Here is a 15,784-nt window from a genome sequence, read left to right as displayed (position 1 = left end):
GCTATGTGCACACAAAATGAGGCAAATTTCCCTTTTGGAGTTACAGCTGTTCAGTGTTGCCCTGTGCATCTCTTGTGTTTGGTTTGGAAACAAGCTGAACTCTCTCCTGCCTGCCTTGGAAAGCAGTGGAAGGTAGAAGCACATCCTGAGGTTTGCTCTGGGTGGTTGCCACAGAGACAAGATTCACAACAGCATTTAGTGACTGTAAAAAACGCCTATTGCTGCTGAAGCACAGGACAAGATCCACACCTCCACATATTTCTGTTGTCACAATAGCTACTACCTAGAAATGATGCTGCAGGTGGGACAGCTTTGCTCCACTCTCCTACTTCAGTCACAGGAATTCCACTGTGGTTTAAAACTATCCAGTGTTTGAGAATGGAACTTATGGAAACAAGGATTTTAGCCCCAGTAGCCTCACCATCAGGAGACTACATAAACTATGCCACGAGATCTTAATCTCTCTTGGTGAGATGTTGAGAACTGTGTTGATGGCTCAGGATTACATGGGACAAACACTCCCTTTGGAGGGCAGGGCTATGTGCTCTAAGGTCTGAAAAGGGGAAACCAAAGGAAATTGCTACATCACAAATAAACTCTGGTATCAAACGGTGGCTCTCAGTCCAGGGTTACCCTTGTGACATTGGGATGTCACATCACCCTGCTCATGCCATCTGTGCCTGCTCCATCCTGAGCCTTGGAGAAGGCCTGTCCCTGCTTTGTTTCCTTCTCAGCCTGAGCAGAAACAGGAAGAAAAGCTCTAGAGACAATTTCCTTCACTTATAAGACATGAGCACCCTACATGATTTAGCAACACTTTCACTTATGATATCATTCACTTTTTCTAGGGATTTTCACTGAGTAAAATCAGCTTTCAAACATTCTATAGATATTTGCTGTAAAAAGCTCCCAGTTACCCAAATTTATTCCTCTTCTCTGCTGTTACTGTGGATGCATAATCCTAAAGCACAAACCCACAATGTATGTTCCATTTCATCCTCTGCAGAACATGGTTATAGGGGTTATATAAACATGGTTATAAGTGGTTAAATACGGTTACATAAATACGTTATAATCACCCATTATAAATCAACAGACAGTTCTGCACAGTGGAAAAACATATTTAACTATCACAGGGGGTGCATATTTATTTTACACTTGAATAATTACTACCATTTAAACCATGAATAACAAAGAAAAGTTGCTAAGTGAAAGCTGGAAAACAAATTTTACAGCTCAGTGGGAAACATAACAGCATTTTAGGCAAATGGAAGAGGATCATCATGTCTTGTAGCCAAGAAAAAAAATTAAGGAAACACTACACTGGTAATAATGTCTATGTAATTGCCATACTCTGATGCATCTAAAAGTGATACCATGTCCAAGTTGGTCAAAAAAAAAGAAAAAATTAAAAGGTAGCAGAAGTGTTTCATTGCCAAAGTGGTGATGATTCCATCAGCATCATCACTCAAAGCCTCATTTGTCGTCAGCTAGGAACAAAGTAAGTCAAAGAAAGCAGTGAGCTATGAGATATTTATTAAGATTGCATCATAACAGTGACAGAAGCTATAAACTAAAGCAAGCTTTAAATTTTTTTCCAGCTATATTAATAATTGTTTCAAGCTATTTCTTTGTTTGGAATGAACAGTCAACAAAGGAAGTTGCAGATATTGGCAAAGTGAACTGGGAAACAGAGTCTTGCTTGTTTATCAAGAGAAAACATAAATCAGCTTCAATTACTATCAAAATGGAATTAGCAATAAAAAATGCATACTTGCAAGAGCACGGTCATGTTAATTATTAATCCAATAAACACTATCTTATCACTACTTTGGAAAAGCTAAAGCTTCCTTGGATCCTCTTAGAGCTGGAGCAGGTCAGACAGGGCTCATTTAAGCTGCTGAGCTGACAGATCTGACAGGGTGCAAGTGTCTGGGAGAGACAGAAGTGGAGAAAGACTGTAGTCAAAAGTGAATTTATGAACAAGTTATGAATGAAATGAAAGAGAGAAAATAGAGTATTTTAACCATTTTATGGTAAAATTTTACCAGGACAAAAAAGGGCACTGATTTTGAATGGTGCTTTCTGCTGCATTGACATCCATGGATAGAGTGGACATTAAAAAGAACACCCTAATTGTTAAGGACCAGGTAACACTGATATGGGGAATCAGATCTCTCTACCAGAGTGGCCAGTGTCTGTCTGGAAGGTAGTGGGAGCCTCTGTCCTTGCAGTGTCCTCCACATCTGGGTTGTGAGAGACCACCCAGACCATTCTTCTGCTCAAATCTCACAGCCCAGCTGGCCCATGGTCCCACACAACCACTCCAGCACGTGCATTTTATCTGGTGTGCTTTAGTTGCTTTTATCTTAACTATGTATGAACATTTTCACACCTACAGGAACAGTTTCTATAGACTGTATCTATAGACTGTATACAAATATCTCACCTATATTCCATTTGCCCTCTTTTGCAGCAGGAAATCTCTAGAACATTCCACCCAGGGTTGTAATTTAAGCACACAGATTGGACTGGACACAGCAGGAGCTGGCAGGGGAGTCAAGAACCAACCAAAACTCCCACCTGGAAAGATCCTGAAGCCATCAGTCAAATTCCTGACTGTGAAGGTGGCTGAGAGTGCTGCCAATCACCCAGGTGCAAACTGCTCCATGACCTCCTCTGTACAGACCAACAACCAGGGAACTCCTCCCTTCCCTGGATAACCAGTTAATGACTTCCATGCACTGAGTAAATGTCCAGGCACAGTCCTGACAACAGTGACACTGTTAGACCTGCAGAACAAACTTACTGTCTCCGGTCCCTACTGGTTTCTGCCAGAGCTCTGGTGGTATCAAACTGCCTGAAGCCTCAGAGAGAGGTCATCCAGTACATTCTGCTTGGAAAAACTACTGTGAGAAGTAACTAATCTTTAAGCTACATGATAACATAAGATGCATATGCTTGCTATATAGTGATTATTATATATTGATTCTTTACTATAGTCCAAAATAAACAGTTTTAGAGAAATAATTAGTGTTCCATTGGAATAAATACAAGTCACTAATGCAAAGGAGATTATTTTGCTTTTGCTCAGATCAAATTTGCATATTAAATTTAATTTTTAACAGAAAGAGGCTAACATGAGTGAGGGTGATATTTCACAAAAGAAAGTCTTTCTCCCAAATAGAATAACAGAGGAAAAGTAATGCCCTGAAGAAAAAAATTATAGGTTCTCAAAAGATCAAGAGTCCATACATTGTATCTAGAGAGCACAATCTGGTTCTTTCCAATGCTTTTTATTTCTCCAAACAGAGAAAGAAAAACAAAAAAAGTCATATTCTTTGTATTTAATGGCATAGGTATGTACTACAAAATGTCACCCAAACTCACTGGATCACTGATGATAAAATCACGCAAAACTCAATTTTTGCTCTCTAATAGGGCAAACAGGTAGTCTGGATATATTTCAATTCCTGACCAATAAATCTTAAGCTATTTACCCCCCCACCTGCTTTTCCTCGAGAGTTCCAGGCTAACACACAAGATATTGAATAGAAATGTTTGCAACCACACTCAAACAGATTCAAACCACTGAAAATATAACTGTCTTTTCTTCAGGCTCTCAGGCATTGTTAGAAGGTAAAATGGTGCTGACTGCAAAAGAAGGGCCTGATATTGATCTCCTTTGTCTATCAGAACTATAAACTCCTTGACAGGAACAGAATTACTATGATTTATTTTAATATACAGAAGAAAAAAACCAGTCCCTACAGGTTCCTGAGTGTCCACAGAGTGCAAAGTGCATCCATAGTAGCTGGATGCAAGGGACATTACCCTCAAGGGCTCCTTGATAACATTTAAAGCCTTAAATTTGCATTTCCTTGTGTGTATTGGATGATATTACCAGCAGAATATCGCCTAATTGCAGTATACTGCATTTTAATTAAAGATATACAAATGCAAATTTTAAATGAAATGAATAATTATGGAATAATTACTATTCTACAGGAATCTTTACTATTCTATTTTACTTGTTATCTGAGAAGTATTAAAAATGAAAAGCTATGAAGCCTTGCAGGGTAGAAATACCACAAATCCATTTTTAACTAATTCAGAGTTCTCATTCCTTAACTCACTCAAAGAAATTCAAACACTGTTTTTATAGCTTAATAAACAATGTATTTTTTAAATTAAGAGGGTTTAATACCGATTTATTATTCAGATTCCAAGTTCATTTGCAACATATTCACTCTTAAATGAAGGACTTCCACAGAGTGCAGGACCATCATGGAAACATTTCCATGGCACCATCAACAAAGGACAGTCACCAGTGAGCAGAGGCCACATCCCAAACTCGAATGTATTGAGTTCTCTGCAGCTTTTATCACTAAGAAAAAAGTGGAATTCAGATCAGATATATATTGAAAGGGATATTTCTTGAGAAAAAGAAAGCAGAAAGAGTCATTTTCTAAGTACAAGGAAGAAGCATGTGTTCTGCACTGACTCTGCAGTCTGTACCAACTCTGTAGATAGATCCCTTCCTGAGTGAGAAAGTACACCTGTTTATATTTTCAGTATTTTCAAGAGGATGTAGGACGCTAAATTAAATAGGAAGATGCTGTGTAATCAGTCAATGAACATGTAAGACTAATTATTACAGAGGATACACGTGAAGGGGATAATTATCAATGTCAGTGATTCCCAGCACAGCTAAACCACTAGTTTATTCCAAGTTTTTTAAATGGTATCCTAAGTACTGAATATTTAAAAAGAAACCACTGCTTTATTTATATTGTCCCTGGATTTCAGTGAGGAGACATTGTGTGTGAAGACAAAATGTGGCCTTTACTGCACATACCGACAGCAACAAAATCCCATGACGATGAAATAGATGGTTCTCTCTTGCACCTCTGGACTTTCTCAATGTTTTTGTGAACAGTTAATGAATTTTGTTCATACTTGAGGAAGAAAATATGTGGCAAAAGAAAAACCAAAAAAATCAGCATGCACTTCTAAGCTTTCCTATCTTTCCTCTAGTTCACTTAAAAGCCAGGAGCACGTCAGCCAGGCCAGCAGTGCAGCAGACACTGGCACAGGGCTGACAGCTTCTCATCCTGCTGTGGGAGTTAGAGCAACAGTTTTGTCATTAGCAAGTTCTCTTTGCTTTTTCATTTGCATTAATCCTCTTCTACGCTTGATTTAGTGCTCCAGTGACACTTATGATTCGTCCCTTCCCTTGTGTTTGATGCTGTTGTTGGATCTACAGCCCATTCTCAGCAGTTCACAGTTCAGTGTTGGTAAAGGGCCTGAAGATGGTCCTGCTTTTGCACTGCTCCTCTCCCTGCTCCTCTCCCTGCTCCCCGTCACTCCGGGGAAGTCACCTGCATCAGGCTCTGCTCTGCTTTCTGATGTTTGAAGCAGCCCACACCTACTCCCTACAGAAATCTGCTTACAGGCTTTCCAAAAATGAACTTACTGAATATATTCTTATAAGCCTAATTTGCATACAATTTGTACTACGCTCGATTTCTCCCCCATTCTTATCTCCCATTTCCCTGGATAATTGAGAGATGACTAAGTAGTTCTATTGACAAGTGTATTAAATGTTTTGGACTCTTGCTATAAATAGGGTTTTTTTCCACTGTGAAAACAAAAAGGCTGAAATGCCTTTTGTAAGGCTTTTGGTTTGATGAGTAGCACTTTTCTTGAGCGTGAAATCTCACACTTTGAAACAAAGCCTGACCAAGCAGATTTAGCACAGAATTGCCAAAAGGTGTTTTCCTTCCCAACCACAGTGCCAGGAGCAATTGGGCTCTCTAGTTGTGCAGGTCTCCATTAGGAGAAAATGGTGGGTGGATCCACATTGCCTAATATCCCCAATTCTTCACCATTAGGCTTAATATATATTAAAATACCCGAAATGCTGTGGTATCTATTATAAAACTTCTTCCTCCTTTGCCTGCTTCCATGTGTCTTGTAAATTCTGTTCCCAAAATCAAAATTCAACCCTTGACTTACAAATGCTTTTTTTTCTTTTTTTCTTTTGGCATTAATTCAGTTAATACATAACTGCAGAGACATTAAGTATGATCTGCCAGGAATATATCACTGCATTCAACATTATTTTTGATATATTTGTATCTAAAATAGAAGAGAATTCATGTCTGGTGAATTATCAGTTTACTAAGCCTAGATCTGACACAGTATGAAATCTTTTTATAATCAAAATAATCATCCTGTATATCAAACCCACTTTCCAAAATTATTTTTGAAATAAAGTAGTTAGAGATGTCTTCCAAGATAGAGGGCCTTGAGTGAAAAAGTCAATAAGTATAATCACAGAATGACAGAGGTTGGAAGGGACCACAGTGGGTGATTTGGTCCAACCTCCCTGCCCAGGCAGGGTCATCCCAGAGCACATGGCACAGATTGCATCCAGATTGTTCTGGAATATCTCCAGTGAGGGAGGCTCCACACCCTCTCTGGTCTCTGTTCCAGTGCTTGGCCATTGCACAATAAAGAAGTTCTGCCTCATGTTCAGGTGGAATTTCCTGGGCATCAGTTCCTGCTCGTTCCTCTTGTCCCATTCCTGGGCCCTCCCTGAGCAGATCCTGGTCCATCCTCTGGCCCCTCCCTGCAGACACTGACAGACATGGATGGGGTCCCCTCTCAGTGTCTCTTCTCAGGGCTGAACAGCCCCAGCTCCCTCAGTCTTGCCTCATAAGAGAGATGCTCCAGTCCCTTCATCATCTTTGCTGTGCTCACTGGACCTGCTCCAGGATCTCCATATCCCTCCTGTCCTGAGGAGCCCAGCACTGGGCACAGCACTCCAGGGGTACCTCACCAGGGCTGAGCAGAGGGGCAGCATCACCTCTCTCCACCTGCTGGCAATGCTCCTCCTACTGCACTCTGGGACACCACTTGCCTTCTGGGCCCCCAGGGCAGCAGGGGTTCACCAGGGCCCCCAGGGCCTTCTCCACAGAGCTGCTCCCCAGCAGGTCACCCGTGCTGGTGCCTGAGGTTATTCCTCCCCAGTGCAGGACCCTGCACTCGCCTTTGTTGAACTTCAGACAGTTCCTCTGTGCCCATCTCCAGCCTGCCAAGGTCCTTCTGAAGGGCTGCACAGTGTGCTGAGGGCATTGGAGCCCACTGGGGAGAACTCACCCCCTCACAACAGGTCAGCTGCTGATGCTTTGCAATGTTACCCATAAGGACATTACTTTCTAGTTACATATCCAAAACACCAGTTCAGGGATGACATGAACATAAGTCTTTTGTGAATTGTATGGAAGATTAATGGTTATATTAAGTAGCACAGACAGTAATCCCTGCTAAGTAAGAATTCTATCACAAGCAAAAAAGGGAATAGACTCTAATATTTGGAACATGATTAACCATCACCCTGTAAATCAGCATATACTAGTCTCCCAGCTCCTTATATAATCCTCCATCTTCCCCTTTCAGCTGATTTTCTGCTACACTTACAAGCACAGAAAAGATCTCCCCGTTTCATTTAGGTTTTCACACAGCCTGTAGAGCTGTGTGGCTTCCATAGCTGGAGCTGTGATCAGCACACACCATTAGAATTATCAGAACTGCATTAGGCAGTTCACAAAAAAGGAACTTATAGGTTCAGAAAAAAGGCAAAGACATACAGTATGTGATGTGTTATGTTACTGCCCTGATCCCCTGAAGGTCACAGCAAGAGCACACAGCTCTGCTGGTGTGTGTGGGATGGTTGTACTGGCGCAAAATTTAATTTTGCGAGACTTTGGGTCACTTCTGAACTCCAGTACATTTTATAGTTAACTATATTTTTACTACATTACTTTAACTTTGGAGCAAATAAACTCTTGTTATACTCTAATCAGGTCATCCATAAAAGAGCCAAAAGCAAGACCTTGCTGAAAACCAGAAGCATCTGAAAGCACACAAATAGCATAAAAACATCTTATACAGAGCGGAATATTAGATTAGCATTTTATCTTGGAAATGGGCACTGCAACGTGAAAAAAGGACTTTGTTTTTCCTACTTGTCATGTCTAATTGCATCAACCTGCAAAGATTTCATTGTATCATGAGACACTGAGATACATTATGGTTCTAGTTTCAATTACAGCCTCCTCATAATCTTCCAAATACTCTCCTGAAAGTTGGACAAATCCTCCCCAACTACGATCCCCAACTAATAGATAAGTCACAAAAAACCTGGTATTTGGATTTCACACCTTTCCTAATAATCCACTAAATATTATGGCTATAGTTTACAAAGAAGCATATCATTATTCAGCAGGGAAATGTGTTGTCCTGTGGATATATGGAAAATTCCAAATAGCAAGGATTAACTTAATGGTGTGAGCTAAGACATGATGCCTCAGATATATACTCCACAGTATACACACAGTATGTCTTGGCAGGGAAAGAAGGAACTTATGCTCCTTTTACAATTTATGCCAAATTATCATCATTAAAGAGTGAAACAGAAATAATTAGATGCTCATACAGCCCTAAAAGTTTCTATATACTTTCTGGCACAAAGTTGCATGAGGGCCATAGCTGCCATCTGTCATTAACTGAGGCTCTCTGGATACATCCAAAGGAGGGAAGTGAAACTCTAATTCAATGGGTGTAATTCACTGGCAAGTCTGCAGTCCAGGCTGTTTGTTCCTGTTACTGCTGCCTTTACTAAAGTTGTAAAGCATTAGAGGTTATAAAACAGAAATATGAAGTTGAAGTTACTATTAAACATATGTCGATGAACAGATTTTTAGAAAGTTAAATCATAACACCCAGTCTTAAGTAAAGTGTACTTGAGAGAGCAAATGGGTAAAGGTTTTGTCTGTGCTGCTTATTTTAAGCAACAATAGCACGAAGATATATAGAAAATCTCCCTGTCTTCAGGAAGCAAGTTGGATAACAAAAGACAGTACTCACTCTAACTGAAAATAATGTTGGTCCATCCAAGAGTCCTAAAAAAGCTACTTCTGAGTTATTGCTCATCTCACAGCATAATGAGGCACATAGAACTAGAGTATGGGACAGATGTAATGACCAAACCTCTTTATGCAGAGTCAATACCACCATGTTTCTACGGTTCAGATTAATCAGGCATTTCTTGTTTTATCCAAAAACAGAGTTTGCCCTTACACTCACACTTGTAACTCTTCATAATGCATATTATGGGTTATACTCTTCTACTGAAAGCTCAGATGCTATTTTGAAAATGAAACCCATGCAAATTAAAGTGCAAACAAATTCTTCAAGTTCAGTGGCAACCCACTACCACTAATGGGTAAAGACTGATGCTCTTGGTCATGCTGACCAGCACCCAGAGCACACAACACAGCTCACAACCTGATAACCAGGGGCAACACTATCAACCAGAATAAATTTGTCATACCATTTCAATTTGATTGAGAAGTTGAACTGACCAGACTATTGTGACAGCAAATGAGAACAGCAACAGTTACATGCCAGGAGAACAGGCATAAGAACAATCATACACCTGCAGCTACAGGGCATTAAATACACCTTCCCAAATTACAGAGAGTGTGGTGATGGTGGAAACAAAACAGAAAAAAAGGCCTTACACCTACCTCTGTCTTTGCTGGGTCATGGATTCTCATGCTGCCAATGAGCTGGTCCATGGTACTGCATCCTGAGAAGAGAAGAGATGGTGTTCTCCTGACCCCAGGTGATCTGCAACAACATAGAAAACAGTCCAAGGTTAGATTTGTATGGGCCAAATTTCAAACTGCTGAAGTGTTCTTTGCATGTAGCATCCAGCTTTGGAGATAAAGGTATTTTAGTTAGTGCCTCTTTAAATTTACATGTTTTTTAAGTAAAAACAACTGGTTTTGTCAATAATACCACACCACATGTTTGTTGGTTTTGTTTTTTAAATCTGTGTAATACTGGAATAATTGTGTTCTTCTGAAATAACTGGTGGCTTCTGGAGTATTCGAACATTTAGTTTAGTTACATTAATATTTTCAAAGAAAACTTAATAATACAGGCTGGATGTTTTTCAGTATTAAAAGGAATCAATTCTCTGTTTAAATACAAATGACTAGTATACCTGTATATAATTTACACAGCTATAAATTAATAAATATTATACTTAGTGGGACTTTGGTTATTTATGGGAAGTAAGTGTTCCCAGGAAAGGTATTTCGAGACTGGGAATCCACATGAGCACCCCAAGGAATGAATAATGCATTTGAAATAGATGTATTTGACACAAAAGAATGAGCTGGTTCTTGACTGTCACAGCTGAGAGGAATATGGACATTTGAATTTGTATCTCCATTTCTTATCTTTTGTTTTATTGAAATCACAATCAGTGTATCACATCTCAAAAATCCTTAACTCTTTCTCAGCTATGAAGTATAGTTCAAGCATAAACTTAAAACCAAGTCAGAAATAGCAGACTACTAAAATGGTCATGTTATGTATAATAAATATACATTCAGAAAGACCTTACTCTTGAGAACATAAACACAGTACAAAGATCATGGGGCTTGTAGAGCTCATTCTAAGTAAAAAAAATGACCACAGATGATCCAGGAAGGCATCTCAAGGTTTCTCCTTGTGAGTTAGACTTACTGAAATAATCCCTGACAGCACTGACATTACACCAGGGGGTCAAGTGTATTTGCTTTGCACGCTCAAGTCTGGTGACTAATCTTAAACACTGACTTTTATTCACATTACTGGCCTCAACTGGACACCAGCACTTAACTCTGCAGCTGGATTTTAGATCACACCACTGAAATCAGAAGGGGGGCATTCACAAGTATTATTGCATCAACGTTGAAATTTATGACAGCAAAGATACACTGGATTTTCTCTACCAACCACACAATATTCACTGTGCTCACTGCAGTTTTAAAGGTAATGGAACCATTTATTCTACCTTTTTGCATCCAGTAACAATTCAGAAACTTTCCTTCTCCTTAATTTTTGGCTTTTTTTAGGAAGTGTTGAAAGGAATTTTTAAGTGCAAACCAACTGCAACTGCTTAGGCTAACACATGGGAGAAGCAAAAGCTTCAACTGGCACCCAACCCAATAAAATCTATAATCACAGATTCTAGGAAGCACAGCTCAGTGTGTTTCATTACAGAAAGGATATACCAAGTCCTCGGAAGTTCATTTCCTTTTTTAAATAAATAAACATAACAGAATTCTGGTGGGCTGAGCAGTGCAAACCACTGAACATTTACAGGAAAGCAGACAACCTGTAAACAAACAAGCCCACGCTGTTCGCACAGCTTGACGAGACTGTCCAACTTGCATGAACCAGAAAGCCACTGTTATTGAAATCCCATTAGTTTCTTTTCCACTATAAATAAGACACAATGAAACTGCTTCATTCTGAAAAATTAAAGTATCAACATAATTGACATAATTCCTGGAGAAGGGATACTTTTCATTGATTTTAACAACAGATCACATCTTTTGAAAGAAACCTACGTAAAGACATGGACAAGATTTCAAATCCGTTTTAGAAAATCTTTTAAACAATTATATTAATGTCTTGCTTTACCCTCTCAGCAATATTAACAATGTAATGAATTGGAAAAGTAACTTCAATTTTATACCTCTATTTCAAGGTGAAAGGCAGGTTTTGTGCAAACATTAGGCAGTTTTAAGTAAGCCCTATATCTGTGTTAATGAGATTACATCATTAAATACTCCACCCACACAGACTTCTGCTGGTACATCAGGAAGCTGACAGTGTGAGAGACCTTGGAAAGCATCAACAGTCACCAGAACAACATTGCAGAAACCCCTGCTGCAAAACTACTTTGGAAGTATAACCAAGTCAGTAAAAAAGACTTTGTGTTTGTACACAGAAGGGAATTTGGGAGTTAAAATTCTGGGTTCCCTCTGCAGTGAAACCATTCAGCATGTTGCAGGGATGTCTGCACAGACACAAAGCAGCTGACGTGCTGTTACTCGGCTGGTAGTAGTTGTGATTTGCATCTGTTCTTAGCTGAGGGGAAAGAACACAGGGCAGAAAGGTAATCTGTTATCAGAAGCCAATTTTGCTGATCTAAAAAGCTTACATAACACTGCAGCAAGTGCCTGGGAAGCCCTGGAGAAACACTGATAAATGATATCATGATAATCCCCAAAGAACAAAGAACTGACATGAGTCATGCTGAAAGAGAGACTGATTGCCCAGAATGCAATTCAATAAATACGAGCAAGAGGTGAAGGAGATAAAATTAAGAACTAACAATATAGAATAAATTCCTATGAAAATGGGAATAGCTGGAGGTTCACTATAATTGATTCTGGAGCTGAGACACAAAGTCAAACGCCAGGGAGGTGGCTTTTCCCTTCCAAGGAGCAACTTGAAGGTTGTGTGAATCCTCTTTTGGTAGCATCACAGTCCAAGTAGTGCTACTCTTATTAGGAATTCCGTGAACTCTAATAAAGATTTTTCTATAGGAAAGGTAACACAACTTAAATGAGAGACCTTAGCACAGTGAAAAGGTTCAGCTTAAACTGATAACTGCTGTATCAAGAGTCAGGGAGCTGAAATTTAAGTTCTCTTGACATATCACATTACTCTGATTTCAATTTTAGAACTTTTATGAGAAACTAATATCCAACAGGATTTTTGCTAGAATAAGGCCCATAAGGCCATGTGCTATTTGTCAAATACCATAGCAAATGCGTTAATAAATATTATTTACTTTAAAGAATTTTATAAAGCAATGCATTATCCAAACAACTCACAGACAGAGAGAAGGCAGAGAACATGAAAGGATCTGAATAGCAAAGTCAACATAAATTTATACATTAATAAAATGAAAATGGTGAGACAGTGGCTTAATGTGATAGAAAGATGAAAAGAAATCTTGTCATCTCAAACATCTCTCTGAAAAATGCAAAACATTCTGCAGTTTTTCAGAGCAGATATAAGTTTCTATCAGTTTCCAGAGCAATTTATAAATTGTGCCATAAATTGTACATGAAGTGTGAGCTGGTTACAAGACTTACAAGAGCAAAATGCTAATAGAAAATATAACTCATTTGTTTCACTCACCATATGACAAATTAGAGTATTTATTAGGTCTCCCAGCATAAGCACATAGAGCACTGAGCACGTGGAGCTTTATTAAGAGAACTCTAGGTGGTTTGACAGGGTGTATGAATTAGTTTGCAGTTTATACTTCACCTTCTCGTGGCCTTTTTTGTGTCCAGAATAATTTTGTTTTATTTGTGAGTTAATCTCATCCATACTTTATACTGAACTGATACTTAAGAATAATTGTTTTACTGACTCTTATGGTGCTACTTCAATAACTGCTCTGTTCTGTTGGTGATCTCACAGTTCACATTCATTCTACCCTCATACAGACTTTATTTCACCAATACATAAAATATATGTGCTTTCCACAGATCATTTGAAAGGGTACTTTCATGACATAGATTTCAAAATAATGTTACCCCATTCTTAATTATATTTGCTCCATTATTTAATTTCCAGATTAGCTGATGAAAAAAAAAATCGTCTGGTTCTATGACAAGCTTTTGGACAATAATAACTAAAACTAAAATTCCAGTTGAGTCAAAGACAGAGGGAAAGAAATTATGAAGAGCTGTGCATTACAGGGTATAATGGTGTAAATCCAGCTGGTCACAGAACTGGTTCCTTTCAGGTTGCACAGTGGCAGAGAGAACACCTTGTGCTCCCTAAGAAGCACCTGAACCTTACTCCAAAACTTCCAGCAAAATCTGGACATGGTGTCATGCCTTATCACATCTGAATCCTTTGTGCTCATACAAATTTAAATATACAACTCTAAAGAGGAGCAGAAATCGATACTCAAAGGGGGGGGATATTTGAAAGTAAAAAAGTATTAGTGCATTTATTAGATTAACTAATGATTTCTATCTCTATAAGAAGTTTCACTTTTCTTAATCTCACAATCCAAAATGTTAGTGTTTCTCATTTTATTATTTAGCTCATTATTTTGCAAGATATGCGAAAAACAGGAAATGCATGTGGTTTGAAAGAAATGTGGAAGAGGTTGTTCATTTGTGCTACTGAATTGGACTTTAGTTAATCTTCCTCCCAGTCTACTGCTGCTACTTCCCTTCCCAGGTTTTTAAAATGAGACTGAGATGCTGAAGTTTATTATGGATATGATCTACTATCCCAAAAAATGCAAAACCTAAACTGCAGCTCTGGGATGGAAAATGAAATTGTTCTATGCTTTTTGTGATTGTTCTTAGTTAATGTACAGATGTTAAATTTGATGTGAGTTCATTTCAGGATTTTAACATTAATTCCAAGTCCCATCTCACAGGGGCATTATGTCCCTGTGAGATGGGGTTAAGCTATTTTGGATAATAATTTCATTGTCTTCATTTTGTAGAAACATCTTTCCCCACAATACATTTGGAACTATTTTAAAAATTACATTTGTTCTGCATCTTCATCAGTCATATTTCATTTCTTCTTTTCAACATGTTTATTATTTAATAGGATACATTAATTTTACTTTAGTAATTCATACTGTTTTTTCCACCAATCTAACTTACTTGGTTTGGGCTTTTTTTCCCCACCAAACTGACTTGCTGTCAGAGTCAAGGAGGCAAGAATATTCAACATCCACTCCCATCACAGACAGAACCTGTAGCATCAGCAGTTCAGCAGTGAATTACTGTTACACAGGGACAACACACCTGTCACCTCCAGGAAGCAAATTCAACTCCTCGTTGCTGCTTTAAGCTCTAAACTAGACAGTTGAGTTACTAAGGAGAAGGAGGTCAAGGAACAAGAATGAGCACAGACTCACTAAATTATGGCTGCTCTTCATGTTTGTGATTCAGAGTCAATAGCTCAAATGTTTATGTGCAGGAAAATAAAGCATACTAAGGTAGAAGTATATTTCAAAATATTCACCTTCTGAGCAACTTCCATGTGGTGATAAAGACAAATAAGCAGATAATCTTAAATTGCCTATTAAAGTCTTTGTATTATCAGGTACAAGAAATGACCAGCAAATTACAAATTTAAAGCCTCAATAAGGTTTACAGGGGAAAATGTGGTTTTCAAAATTAGAGAAGTGCTTCTCTGTTTTTATAGCTGTGCCTCAGAGACAGTTTGCAATCCTTGAGTCCAATGTGCTTGTGCTTGCATCAATAAATAGATCCAAGGCTGGTAGATCCAGTGCAGCCTGGAGTGCTCAGAGCCTTAGGGATAATGTGGTAGGATTTATTAAATGATATAAAGACAAAACTGCCCCAGGTGATGAATTGGAAAGAACAAGAGAAGATAATGAGCAAGTTTTGCTTGTTTCAGCAAAGCCATATCGATGTGTCCAAGCAAAATCAATGACAGAGTGACTGGATGTTCTGGGCAGCAAAAGACAAGTACTTACCTGTTGAGGTAAAATTATTTAAATTAAATAATGCATCAAAAAAGCACTTAATTCGACATACCTTCTCTTGTGATTTTCAGAAAAATTAGTCTTTCCTCCACTATTGCCACATTACAACATAAATTAAAATACACAAATAAATGAAATGTGGATTATCATTTCAGAGTTGACTAGTGGACTAAATCAGGGGAATCCCTTCTGGTAGCTCCCTCCCAGCACACAGTCCTGTTGCCTTCAAACAATAGGCACTCACAGTAAACAGATTTTTTTTCCTTTTTAAATTAAATCCTAGTTTTTGCACTGCAGTTAACCAGGTGTGTTGCTATGAAAGATGTCTCTAAACAGGCAGTTGTACCAATCCAGTGCTGATGCACACTTCAA

The 15,784-nt window shown here is 38.6% G+C and overlaps 1 protein-coding gene across 1 annotated transcript in view; it reads right to left on the bottom strand.

The window, feature by feature from the left end:
- MYO1E (myosin IE) overlaps window positions 1-15,784 on the bottom strand; it is a 238,807-nt gene that overhangs the window by 180,915 nt on the left and 42,108 nt on the right. Inside the window, exon 2 of the mRNA XM_027688412.1 lies at window positions 9,597-9,699. The gene's annotated coding sequence lies outside the window, so the exon portion shown is untranslated. The remainder of the gene's footprint in view (window positions 1-9,596; window positions 9,700-15,784) is intronic.

Source organism: Neopelma chrysocephalum, unplaced genomic scaffold (assembly GCF_003984885.1).
Source record: "Neopelma chrysocephalum unplaced genomic scaffold, ASM398488v2 Primary Assembly neopelma1_75, whole genome shotgun sequence".
NCBI lineage: Eukaryota > Metazoa > Chordata > Aves > Passeriformes > Pipridae > Neopelma > Neopelma chrysocephalum.
The sequence above is the reverse complement of the archived record's forward strand: the minus strand, read 5'-3'. Positions and strand labels throughout refer to the sequence as shown.